Source organism: Halyomorpha halys, unplaced genomic scaffold, assembly GCF_000696795.3.
Source record: "Halyomorpha halys isolate HHAL.00 unplaced genomic scaffold, Hhal_1.1 Scaffold12.1, whole genome shotgun sequence".
NCBI classification, from domain to species: domain Eukaryota; kingdom Metazoa; phylum Arthropoda; class Insecta; order Hemiptera; family Pentatomidae; genus Halyomorpha; species Halyomorpha halys.
Window position 1 is genome coordinate 2,185,732 of NW_027109908.1, and position 13,234 is coordinate 2,198,965.

The 13,234-nt window shown below is 28.7% G+C and overlaps 1 protein-coding gene across 1 annotated transcript in view; it reads left to right on the top strand.

The window, feature by feature from the left end:
• The window catches only part of Kdm3 (Lysine demethylase 3), a 497,450-nt gene that overhangs the window by 49,211 nt on the left and 435,005 nt on the right, over window positions 1-13,234 (top strand). The window lies entirely within an intron of this gene.

Sequence of the window (13,234 nt, forward strand, 5' to 3'; positions counted from 1 at the left end):
AAGAAATAAAGATACAATAAAATGAGTAAAATTCTGTACTAATATAGTTATAAAAAAAAAAAATTATAAGCTCTAATCACATTTACACAAATTTAAAAAATAATTATAATAATAATAAAAGTGAGCAGTATAGTTCAGTCATTGTGTTTTGGAGTTTCTCCATTTCAATCTTGCACTGTGTTATTGAAAAACCTTTTGTGAGTTTGCGGTTATTATTTAGTGATTAGTTGTGTACTAAACTTGGTTACAAAATAATTTTAGTGATATTTTTGTTTATTAATCATTATGTTTGTTCTGAATATTTTTGATGTTTAATAATTAGTTATGACAATTTTTTCTTCATCATCGTCTATTAGACGTTACCAATATTTAGTTATTTTATTATTGAGTCTCGATACTATTAAATATGTACATCATTAACAGTCAAGATAAAAAATAAATGTAATATCAGGCATTCCCAATACCCTGTTTCATGTTTGACTTAAACGGATTGAAGTTTAACCGCCACCCTGCTCCGATGATATACGATACAATCCTAAAATATCACTGTCACTATAAAAGAATATTTTTGAAAATATCATAAAATCAATGTGTTGCTACATTAATTACTGGTATGAAGGAGCCAGAACTCAGTGATACAATCTTAGGACCTAATATTGCCTCGTTTGATGTGACTATGGGATCCCATAGTGAACCTCTATTCAGCCATCACTACATGATGTCTACAGTTTTTTATGTTGCCATGCCTTGTCTGTTGGTTATTATTTCCTAGTAATAAGTTGTTAAAATGTCTTAAGACTGAATGATTGTGGTTTATGACTATCGGTATATCTTAGGGTTCTGTAAAATTTCCTCACAGCTTGAATCTCGTCTGATTAATTGAAATCGAATTTCGTCATGCGATTTTAGATTAGAATTTTGTAATTTGCGTTTTTAATACTGGCTGGTCCTTAAATTTACTATGCGTAAATCCATATATGTTTTAACAAATAGTTCTCTATGTTCTAGTTTCTATCTGACTAGCTTATTTGTATTTATATTTGAGTGAATAGAAGCCTCTCTGATGTAAAGATTTCCTTTCCCCTGACTTGTGAGACCTATCTCACTCTTTTAACTTTCTCATGGAGGAAGATTACCTTTTTACGTTTTCTACTATTAAGAATTATTACCGGTTCACATTAGACGGACAAGATCCATCTCGGTTGGACGCCCTGTGCTGTGCAAGTCATGGTCACGGCTCATCCTTTACCTTGATCTGGACAACAATGGCCGTCCAAAAGGTGCAATCAATTATCATTAAATTTTCGCATCCATTATCGTTGCCAAAAATATGCCATGGCATTGAACCCATAGCCAACCACGACATTGGTAAATCGAACTAAACCAGATCATTTATCGTTTAATTATTGTCCTATTATTAATTTTAAGATTTCCAGTACTAAGGATAACTATAATTAATCTAAATAAAATAAAAATAAGTACTTTAACGTGTCGCAGTACGTCACCTTTATTTTAATTAAATTTTTCAAGAATTTAGTTTAGTCCTAAATACAGTAAAAATATTTTTTCCCTGGAAATAAAGTAAAGATGTATTTTAATAAGAAGTGATCATTGGAATACCAATATTGTAGATTAGAAAAATATTGGTTTATGTTTAATTCATCCCGTCTATCGGGGAAAAAAATTTCTTGAGGCTGTATTATAATCAACATTAATCCTTGGAAATAACGTTGCCTATTGTTTCAAATCATCCAAAACTGTCATTAATTTATTTATTTCAACATTAAAATTATTGTTTTATTTATTATTTCTTGTTCTTGGCATTCAATTTTTTTATATATTTAATCATCGTTGAAAACTGGGATATCTGTTAGATTCGTGTTAATTATGGAATTAGTAAATGAGATGTTACTTTAGTCTTATAGACATATTCAGATTTTTATTGAAATTGTTGATTTTTGGCATCTATTTGACAAGTTTTGGAATAAATTAAATAATTTTCCGGTGTAGAATTTAGATTTATCAACAGAAAAATATAATAAAAGAAGTTAAGATATTAAAATTTTGATTAAATTTTCCTCATTTATTAATTAAGGTATAGATTGTAAGACAGGAGAGCCCATATCGACTACATACTCAACAGGTGTGTCCCCATGACCTAGTTTAGGTTCCAATATGCAACAGGGTACAAATAGGATTAATTGAAACTAACATACACTTGTACTGCGTAATACCAACAATAAATACAATTCAAATAAATTTACATTTTATTTCGGGTTTATTTTGTATAAATAATAAAAAAATCTTTTTTTGTCCCTACTTATTAAACTACATCTAATTTGTTTAAAAAAAAAAGAAAAATGTCTCTTGGCGATAGAAGTTGCCAGGTACATTCACTAAATAGCTGTCAGCAGGAATGCTAAAATCTTCAATATTCAGTGTATATTATTATGAAGGTTGTAATTCATTCTACAGAAAAGTTAAAGTTATATTCAACAGCTGAAATGTAATAAAAATAAAATTTAAAAAAAATAAAACTTTTTATTAGTTCTAGGGCCATGTTTTAAATAGCGGCAAGAAAACTGTTACGTTGTATAAACATTAAAAAACGTTTTCCGAGCACATGGGCCAATTTCGTTCCACACTATTTTTTTTTTTTTTTCTGGATATTTCTATTACGTTAATACCTTTATTTCAAGGTTAATTTCTGTTTATTAAGAATAAAATCTACGCGACGAGTCTTAATATCAGAAAATACATTATACATGGAACCAAGTATGTACCAATCCGTAAAATCTGAAAATTTTATCAAAATCGGACTAGCGGTTCCATCGATTATGCTCGAATACAAATTTATCTGTTGATAGACAGACTTGGAACCAGATGTTAAGTGCAAGTTAAAATTTTCAACTCTGAGAATTTTTATTTTCTATTTCTTCATTAATACCTCTACCTTCATTAGTAAAAAGGCAGAACATTCCGAATCTATTAAAAAAAAATTCTCTTATGTAAATGTTTTCACTTTCATTTAACTATATAGGGAAATGTTTATTAAGGGAAAGTATTGTGACCTGAAAAATTCTGAATTCGATTTTTCGACGGGAATTGACGTTTTGAGGTCTAATAAACAGCAACTTTTTCGCTACAAATTACCTACCGGAATTGCCACCATATAGAAACGATTTTTCATATTATTTTTTCAATTTCCTTCAAAACGACTCTTAACGATTTTAATTAAACTGCAATGTGCAATCTAGTGGTTTTTAATATCAGATAGGTTTTATCCTCATTGAAATGGACAAACCTAATTTTCAAAAAATCACTCTATAAAATACGTTTAGGTTTGTTTATATAAACAAAATAAGCAGTTCCTATTGTTAACAATAAGATACAATTTACAAATACAAAATATTGAAGATTTTTATAAATAACTAAAGGAATAATTGATAAATCCGATTCGAACGGGAAGTGCCGAGACCGTACAATCTTTCCCAAACACATGTATAGGGTCTTTTTTTAAGCCCGATAGAACTTGAAATTGTAAAAAATAACACAAAAAATTAAATTGTAATCAAAATTTTTTTTTTATTCGAAAGATCAATACGTGACATTAACATTTGAAAATGATTTCGGGCATATGGGCACCGCGGCTGTTCTTGACGAAGCGCATTCTGTAAAATTGTGTTCAGCGATGAGGCGCATTTTTGGCTTAACGGGTTTGTTAATAAGCAAAATTGCCGCATATGGTCGTGCGATTTTACACCTCTCGATTATTTCCTGTGGGGCTACGTGAAGTCACTGGTTTATGCTGATAAACCAGCAACAATTGACGCCTTGGAGGCCAGCATTGTTCGTGTTATTCGTGACATACGGCCAGCAGTGCTCGAAAAAGTGGCCCAAAATTGGACGTCCAGAATGCGCTTCGTCAAGAACAGCCGCGGTGCCCATATGCCCGAAATCATTTTCAAATGTTAATGTCACGTATTGATGATTACAATTTAATTTTTTGTGTTATTTTTTACAATTTCAAGTTCTATCGGGCTTAAAAAAACACCCTATATGTTAATTATTTATGTTTTATTAATTTTGAGTTTTGTGTGAAATTTGTATTCGTTATTTCAATACATATTAAGAGCCGTAATTAGGTATTTTTGTATTATAGCAACAGAAAAATAAAAATTTTTTTTTTTTTAAAATCACGAAAAATATCGATAGCTTGAATACTCTAAACCTAGGGACGTAAGTAGATTAGTAAGTGATGTGCACAACAAACCAGAGTTTTTAAGTTATATTTAAAATGACTTACAAGTTTTCATTTATTGCAGAATATTTTTATGACTTTCAAAATTCTATAAAAATATGATTTATATTTTTTAAATTGAATTTTAAATAGAAATCATATTTTTTGTCTAATGTAAAAAATAACATTTTGATACCGATGCCGATAATATTAATTACGTCAGGTCAATTTTTGTCGTTGCCAATTTAAAAAGTATATTTAAGTTTCATTCTGTATACATAAGATCGGATTGATATATTTCGTTGAATATATTTCCATAAATAAACTTCCTGTTGAAGGACATAGCCCACCCCGAGCTGTTTATGGAATTTCAATCAACGAATGATGTCCTTATGAAATATATTATTAATATCTGTTTAAACTTCATTATCTCTTGTATTGTATGTCTACATTGTTTTGATTTTTAAATGAAGAAATCGTTAGTCATTAATTTATTGTAATATATATCCTAAATTAATAGAATATTTATGAAAAAAATCGTGAAAGATAGTTGACCGAGGATGGCTTATACGAGGAGAAGATGGAGGGGGAGGGGGATACGGTCAAAATATAACACAAATAAGTTGAAGTAACTTATTTAATCGTGCCAACGTTTCGGCCAGAATTTCTAGCCTTCATCAGGGCTAAGAACAGAACATGATAACAACCAATGAATACAGAAAATATAAACAGAATGACATAAAGTAAATAATGGTACAGAATGGAATTAATGAAATTAAATTCCATTTTAATTAAAATAAAATTAATTCCATAAAGTTACTTCAACTTATTTGTGTTATATTTATGAACATAATATATTACTTTTATGTAGGAATCACTGATTTTTTTACATATAGCTGTATTTGGTTTAGCATCTATTAATACGCTATAAAACGCATTATAAATTACAATGTTCATGAAAATTATAAATTGTAATTATATATATTTTAGTGCTTCTTTTATTTTTCATGTAAATAAAAAAGGGACCTTGATAAAAATATCCTAAAAGAAGTTCCTTTATTTTTTACTCGTCTATTAGTGTTAATAGCGATTAATTTCATTTATAATATTTATTAAAAAATGTTTTCAATCCGAACCCTGGTTATAAATTGATGACTGAATTCTGAAATTGATGGTATCAATAATTCTTTTAAATAGAAAGGATTGATTAATGGATCAATAGGTCAGATTCTTCTATTTTCTTTATACGTATAGTTTATATAGTTTTTTTTTATAGTTTATGTATAATTTACGTTTAATATCAGGTATATTTTTAAGATGTTTATTTCATATTAATTTTTCTTTGTTTTACTGTTAATTGCTTCAATGTCTAAATGTTGATATAATTCAAAAATTTTTATTGCCGAAATATAGAGTTTTTTTTATCTAGTGAAGGTTATGTTAAAGTGACCATCGGCTAAGAAGCTTTATTGCAATTAAACTATGTGAACTAATATTTAAATAAATTTGTCTCTCCAAAAACTTACGACTTATTTTTTAAAGTTGAAATATGTAATTCCTACCCGTTTTTTTAATAAGAATAATAGTTTAACAAACGCCTCTATCAGGTTATCACATGTTTTCGAGACGTGCAGTAGATAAAAGCAAACATCCATTTCTTAATATAGGTCATGGTCATTTGATTTTTTTAATTCGAACTGTACGTAAATTTTTCTGTTACCTCATTTATCTTTTTAATGCACGTCTACAAATATACCAACCTTAAAGTTTCCGCATGCGCAAGTGTTTGTATTAGCTTGTTTCGGCTTGTCTCAATTTCTTGCCGATCCACTTTAGTGTCAGACTTAAGAATACAAGGGAGCTTAGGAAAAGGTTAGTAATGCAGTCTGACATTTGTGCTTAGTATTGTTTTAGAACTGCCAACACATAGAAATTTGTGCTCGCCTTGTTTAAAAAAAAAAAAAAAAAGATTTTTTCCTTACTTCGGAGTCAGCAATCAAGATTGTATATAAACCGTTATCAATGGGTTATGAATAAATTCTTTAAAATATTGTCAGCTATCTTAGCTTTAATGGTGTATTATTTTTTTATTTAAGATTAAAACAAATTTTTATTTATAAAAACATTATATACTTGAGTAGTTGAAATAACGAATATCTGATTTAAATATTCAACGAATTTTGAGTTTGAAGGTTATTACATATATATAGAAATATATAAATATTGGACTATTAAAAAAATATAAACAATTAGTTTAGTTTATATATGTATGTTATTTTTATGATTTATTTATGACCATCAGTTTTTGTTATTATAAAATAAGATAATTTAAACCTTTATATTTCGGGTTCTAATTAATTTATTGTCCGTTTCTGTAATTTAGAAATTTTGAGTTTGAAGGTTTTAAGGTTTTTTTCGTACCCTTCACTAAAATAAATTAGTACATAATATAATTATATAGCATGAAATGTATTATATATGCTTAATAAGGCATTATAAGGTGTTGATATCAGTCCAGTTAAAGTGGTTTAGTCTAGCCACAGCCAAACGCCATGGAATTGATGTAACGTGAATGGACCGTTTCCTAAATCCTTCGGAATTAAAAACTACATATATCTACTAAAAACAGGCTTAGTTCCATGAGAATATTTTTAGTAATTAGTTAGTTGTTTATTTAAAACTAAAACTCCCATATATGAGTTTGAATGATGAAAAACGGCTTAATTTTTTAGTACCACCATCGGGTGGTTCCTTCCCAAGATTTTCAAGTGTATATGAAACATACAACATACTTACCTATTGTGTTATTTTGTACAGTTGTAAATTACATTAAATAAATATTAAAAAAAATTTAAATCGAATTATTTAAGTATAATAATTTATAACTTTTTTAATATAATTAAGAGTATAAATGCATATGTTCAATATATTAATAATTAATTTGTATCCAGCGTTAAAATCAACGTTTCCATATCCGTGAAACTTCTGCGAAGAAAATGGAGTAAGTAACTATTAGTTGAGTTATCAAAAACTCTCTTATTTAATATTATAAATTTCTAAACATATTTTATCGCTCATGTTGGGAAAGTTCATGTTTTAGTATCACGATTTTTTTAAATTCTTCAGTGAAGTAACATTTAATTTTTAATGTCATCAGCTCGCCTCTTGGCTCGGAGTTCCAAACTTCTAAATTGCTCTTGCCTGTTCGTACATGCCAGTGCGGGTGTAGACATGTTCGCGAGCATTCCTACCCCACTTCTGATCTGTCTGGTTTCGACCTTTTCTCTCTCTCGGTGTAGTTGAGTAACTGCCTGGCCGTGATCTTAATGTCTGAGGAATTCGAGTCTATATGGCAGGAATGTGTTCAGGAATGAGTCATTTATTTTTAACGCTTTTCATTTTGAACTTTAAATTCTCGTGCTTCTTATTTTTTTATTTACTTTCGAAATTTCTCGTTCATTTTACTGCTTTCTATTGTCGTTTATCTATGCATCTACTGGTTTATAAGGAGCATTGTTTATTTATTTGAAGTTGATGTAAATCTCTAGGTTCATTTATATTTTTTTCTTGTGTATTTCACATAGTTTACAATAATTGATTCTAGTTTTGATGGCATTTAATATTTCTAAATATAATTTTTTTTAGCTTGACTAGATTAATAAATAGGATTTAGCATTATTACACTAGATTAAATTCGATTTATATTTTTTTCCGTATCCACTGAGCTTATGTATTTTTTATTTTTCTTATGAAATCGATGCTGATCAATAAATTATTCTGGTTTATTTCACTCATTTTTTTCTTACTTTCCTGTGAAAATAATAAAAAATTTATTACCAATATATAAATTTGTAAATATATTCATAGGGTATGAAAAAAAGAGCCTTTTTTTGATTAGCAACGATTTGATAAAAAATATATATATATATTTTATATCCTATAAGATAAATAAGAATATCATTATATTTTGTAATTATATTCTATATCCATTATATAATACTTCAGAATGAGAAACTGAAGACGCTAATTTCATGAGATGTTGTTTTTTTTGTTAATTGTTTATTTAAAACTGAAATTCCCATTTATCAGTTTAAAAGGTGAATGACCTTTGTATCATGTTATAAAATCAAATGCATATTTTTATATTATTTAGAATAATTTCATACTTATAAATGTTTATGCTGATTGTATTTTTTAGTTAATCGGTATAATAATAAAATATGATTAATTATTACTTTTTAGTTTAGATAGTCCTTTATAAAAATCTTTTCAATAAATAATTTTAGAAGATAGTCATACTACTCAAAACTGAATTCATTCTTTCGGTTTACGTATAACCAATGCACTATTATATACTTTCTTATATGCTTGTTAATGATGAATGTGTGGTTGTCAGTCTGATAACTTTTGAGTTTCTGTATGTCATTGGTTATTCTGTTATCTTCATTAGTAATTTATTATTATTATTATTATTTATGGTTTTAGTACAATTACGATAGTCATTATTATATTATAATACAAGACTAGCAAGTTACATGTCAAATAACGAATAAAAGAAAGAAACGTTTTGATGTAGACATCACTAAAAAAATAAAACAAAGAGACTTTTAAAAAGTGGTGAAAAAGAAAATTAACATTTTTTTTTAGAAATATATAAATATTGGATTATTAAAAATATATAAACAATTATTTTAGCTAGGCTCAGTGAATATGTAAAAAAATACTAATCGAATTTAATTTAGTGTAGTAATGCTAAATCCTATAGTTGTGCTAAAAAAAAATTATATTTAGAAATATTAACTGCCATCAAAACTAGAATCAATTATTGTAAACTATATGAAATATACAAGAAAAAAATGTAAATGAACCTTGAGATTTGTACCAACTTTAAATAAATAAACAGTTCTCCTTATAAATCAATAGATGCATAGGTAAACGACAACAGAAAGCAGTAAATGAACTAATGTTATTAATTTATATGTATATAAATGGTTGACCATATTACTTAAAATATGAAGAAGATGGTCAGGGTTGCGATAAAAAAAGAACACAATAGTTTTAATAGTAGTTATAATTAGTTTTCATATTTTAATGATATTAATGTTTTTCTGACTAGTGGTTTTTGCCGTTCACGTTCCATTAATTCTATGGCGTAGTCAGTCTATAGTCTATAGCTTGACTACACCACCATAGCTGGACTCATACCAACACCTTATAATGCCACAAGGCTATCGAAGGGAGAAGACACAGTATAGTCTATATGATACATTTCATGTATTATATATGTATGAAGTACTTTTTTTTATTTGAATGATGGGTACAAAAAAGGGGGAGAGCTTAATGATGAATTATACCTTAAATATACCTTTATACCTCAGGGTAAAAGAAGGGTTGAGCACTTATATAATTTCTCGTATTTATAGTTGTAGATGTTAATAAATATTTTATTCCATAGGAAGGTACGAAAACGGATTTTGCCAACAACCCTTCTATTGTATAATTTTTTTTCTAACTGTTACTTGTGACTTAATTTAAAAATATATTTGCCCATTTCGTTATAAAAGATATACTGAATGCGGCCGTGGCACGCTCTTTGGAAACAATATTCCTCAGGGTAACTTTCTACAATTTTTTCACACCGAGCCGAGCTCCACAACTTTCCCCAGGGTCGACGTTCCCGAGATGACTGGGACTCCGCCATTATATCAAGTACTATAGCTAACAAAGATATATCTCCAGACAACTTTTTTCTTCTCGACCACAATATAGGAGAGGGTAGCGACTCGAGGACCAGGTAGTGGGGAAGGATTTATGCCGGGGTTGAAGCAGGTGTCCGACCGCCTTTCCCCTCCCAAGTGGTTACGTAACTCCGCGGTGGGGTCCTCCAGTCGAGGGGAAAATACAGGAAGGATTAAACGGAAAATATCCTCTATCCCGCGTACTTATGGTCGGTTGCACTTACTTGTACTTCGGGTCTGCTCAGCCGGATTCGAACAAACACCGTTTGTGACACGATAATCCTACGTTTGTGACTCAACAAGCTCGGCTATCCATGAGTTTTTTAGTCACTTCATTGTATTAATTAGAACGTGTTAGGTCTTTTACCATTCTGTTAATATTGATCAGCTATGGTAACTTAAGCTGTAATCAGGTGTCACTTGTTCTGTTCAGAAAGTCGTTCATCAATAGCAGGGATGTAGCTGTAACATCGTATTGGAGAGGGAAGATTCTATGATTTCCCAACTTACCGGAGGTTCGGAGTATTCTCTGTTTTTAAACATTTTTGGAAAACTGATAGAAATGTGGAAAACGTATTTTCAAATTGTTGGTATGACATAACCTACCACCCCTGTAGCAAGCAGGAAATATTGTATGATCATTTGTGTCCTGATAAATTTGAGGGATTGTCCAAATTTCCCAAAGTATTTTTATTTCAATAATCTTATCAATGTCACTTGGATTCCAACTTATTTATTTATTTATTTCGCGAGAATAAGGCTTCAAACCACTTTCATATAATATATTATTTCAATTAGGGATTTATGTCCTGTTTTGAGATATATTTTTTTATACTTGTGATCTTTCATTTATCCTATTAACATTATTTCCTCATTCACCGTTTTGAATGCTATTATTCACTTTATTTATTTTTTCTCCACACTATGTTTAAATGGTTTGGGCAAGAATGTAACGAACTCCAAATTTTAAACTAATTAGGGGCTCTAAAAAACCATCTCATTACTCTCGTATTCAACCCTTACAATCCTCCTAAATTTGTCATAAATCAAGTCATCAATTCAAACCAGGTCTTAATGTTGGATTTGTTGCCGATTTGGACCTCACCAGGTACCAATCCTTTCATTATAAACTTCCTAACAACCCAAACCCAATTGTTTCTAGCCTTTTCCTTCATTACCTGATAATCCTCCAGGCGTCTCAAAAGAAGATGGCCTCGAGATCTTCTCTAATAATATTATTGAAACTGTATCTACGGTTTGATTCTCCACATGTCTGAATCTTACCACTGTCTAACTAACTTCAAATTTACTTGTGTACATAAATTTTAATACTTTATAATTATCAATAAATAAATTTGTGAGAAATACTCATTTGTTTTTCTATAAAACTATTTTATCGTGCAATATGAACATATTACATTAAATCAAAATTATAGATTTTTTTTTAACTGCTCTGCTGAATAATTTTCATCATTGACTTTTTTTTTCATTTTTTCATTCTTGTCCCAAGCCCTTCATTTAAATTTGTGAAAAAAATAAAATAACAAAATAAATTCATTCGAATTCAGTTGAACAATTTCAATTTGTGGCTTGATGTGATAAATACGAAATATTTTTTAATGATTTTTTTTTCCTTTCAAGGGAGACTAAGCAAACAAAATAGTTGGTTTCGACTTGATTCTGTTTTATATGCAGTACTACTTCTATTTATTAAATCAATCATTTTCAAAATTAAAATATCTTTTAAAATATGATTTTGATATTTCTGTCTTATTAAATATGACTTCGTAAATAATTGACTTAGTAAATAACTATGACGTCAGTCATATGACTGCGACTTAAATATGAATCGTCATCAAATCCAAATAAATGGTTTTGGACAATAACAAGATTATTTCTGATAATATATTTATGTGATTAACCAGAAGATATAAGTTCGTACTTGTATGTATTCAATGATGAATGATTGACAAAATATATTTGTTATTCTAATATAGTATATACGATCTGATTTCCAAAACTAATGTACCAATATTTCTGGGCTATAGTAAATTAATTCTTCATAAGACATTAGGAAAATTAAAATAAAATATTGCAGATAATGTAATCAATAAATAATAATATAATTAGTATCAGTAGTATAAGCCTGCTTGTATTGAAACTACTTAACATATTACCTCCAAATCTTACATCATTTACGGGAGTTGTGTAAGTAGCCTCAGTGTTATATTGTGACCGCATCGCTTACTGCTGTCGTTTGTGTTTTCGTCAAGACTTAACAATCAAGATTGCTTAAAGCGACTATGCTCTTGTGTGGAACCCTGAATTTTTACAATAAAATCTAAGAATTTCTTAGTACATTTTCAAATACATGATTAAATTCCAAGGCCAAATAACAACGAAGGATTGATATCTAATCTTTGAATTAACTCAAATTTACCGTGAGTATGATGCATTGGTAAATACAACTGCTATATATATAAATGCTGATTTCCCCTATGGCTTTTTGTGTTTAATTTTTCTAAATAATTTAATAATTATTAATAATATTTTAGTTGGAAGAAGATAGTTGACCGTGTGAAGTAAATTGTAGGGAGATAATCAAAGTGGCAGACAATAAAGGTATCATACGTATGCCAGTTATTTTTCCCCAATTTTTTATTACTTTAATGAAAACTATGTATGATTACTAGTCAAAACTGATGAGTCTGCCAAGTAGGGGGAATAAAAAATGGTGGCTGTTTAAAGACCTTAAAAAACATTCATTTTTCATTCGGAGCTCTATATCTTAAAAATTACCAACAGCACTAGAAAATCTAAAAGAACATTATTTAAAGTAGAGTAAATTTTCTGAAATATTAGCCCTAATAGAGCTACTTACGGCAATTATTTCTCGAGATATAGCTTTTTAAAAAGCAATATTTATATAAAGATTAATGGTTAAATAATTTTTTTTGAGAATCTACATCTCAGGAACTATGAGACGTATTAATGTCTATAAGCACTCAAATTAAAGATAGTTAATGTACTATAAACTAGTTTATGAATTTTACCTTTTTAGGAATGGTAGTTTTCATGATATTTCCTGAAATAAATGGATTTATAGTTTATAGTTCGGAAAATAAGTTTTTATGAAAAACTTTATTTCAGAAACCATAGGACATACAATGTGTGCCAGCAATTAAATTAAAGATAGTTAAATTTACTATAAAATAGTTTATAACGTTTATCTTCGTAGAGGTAGTAATTTTTATGA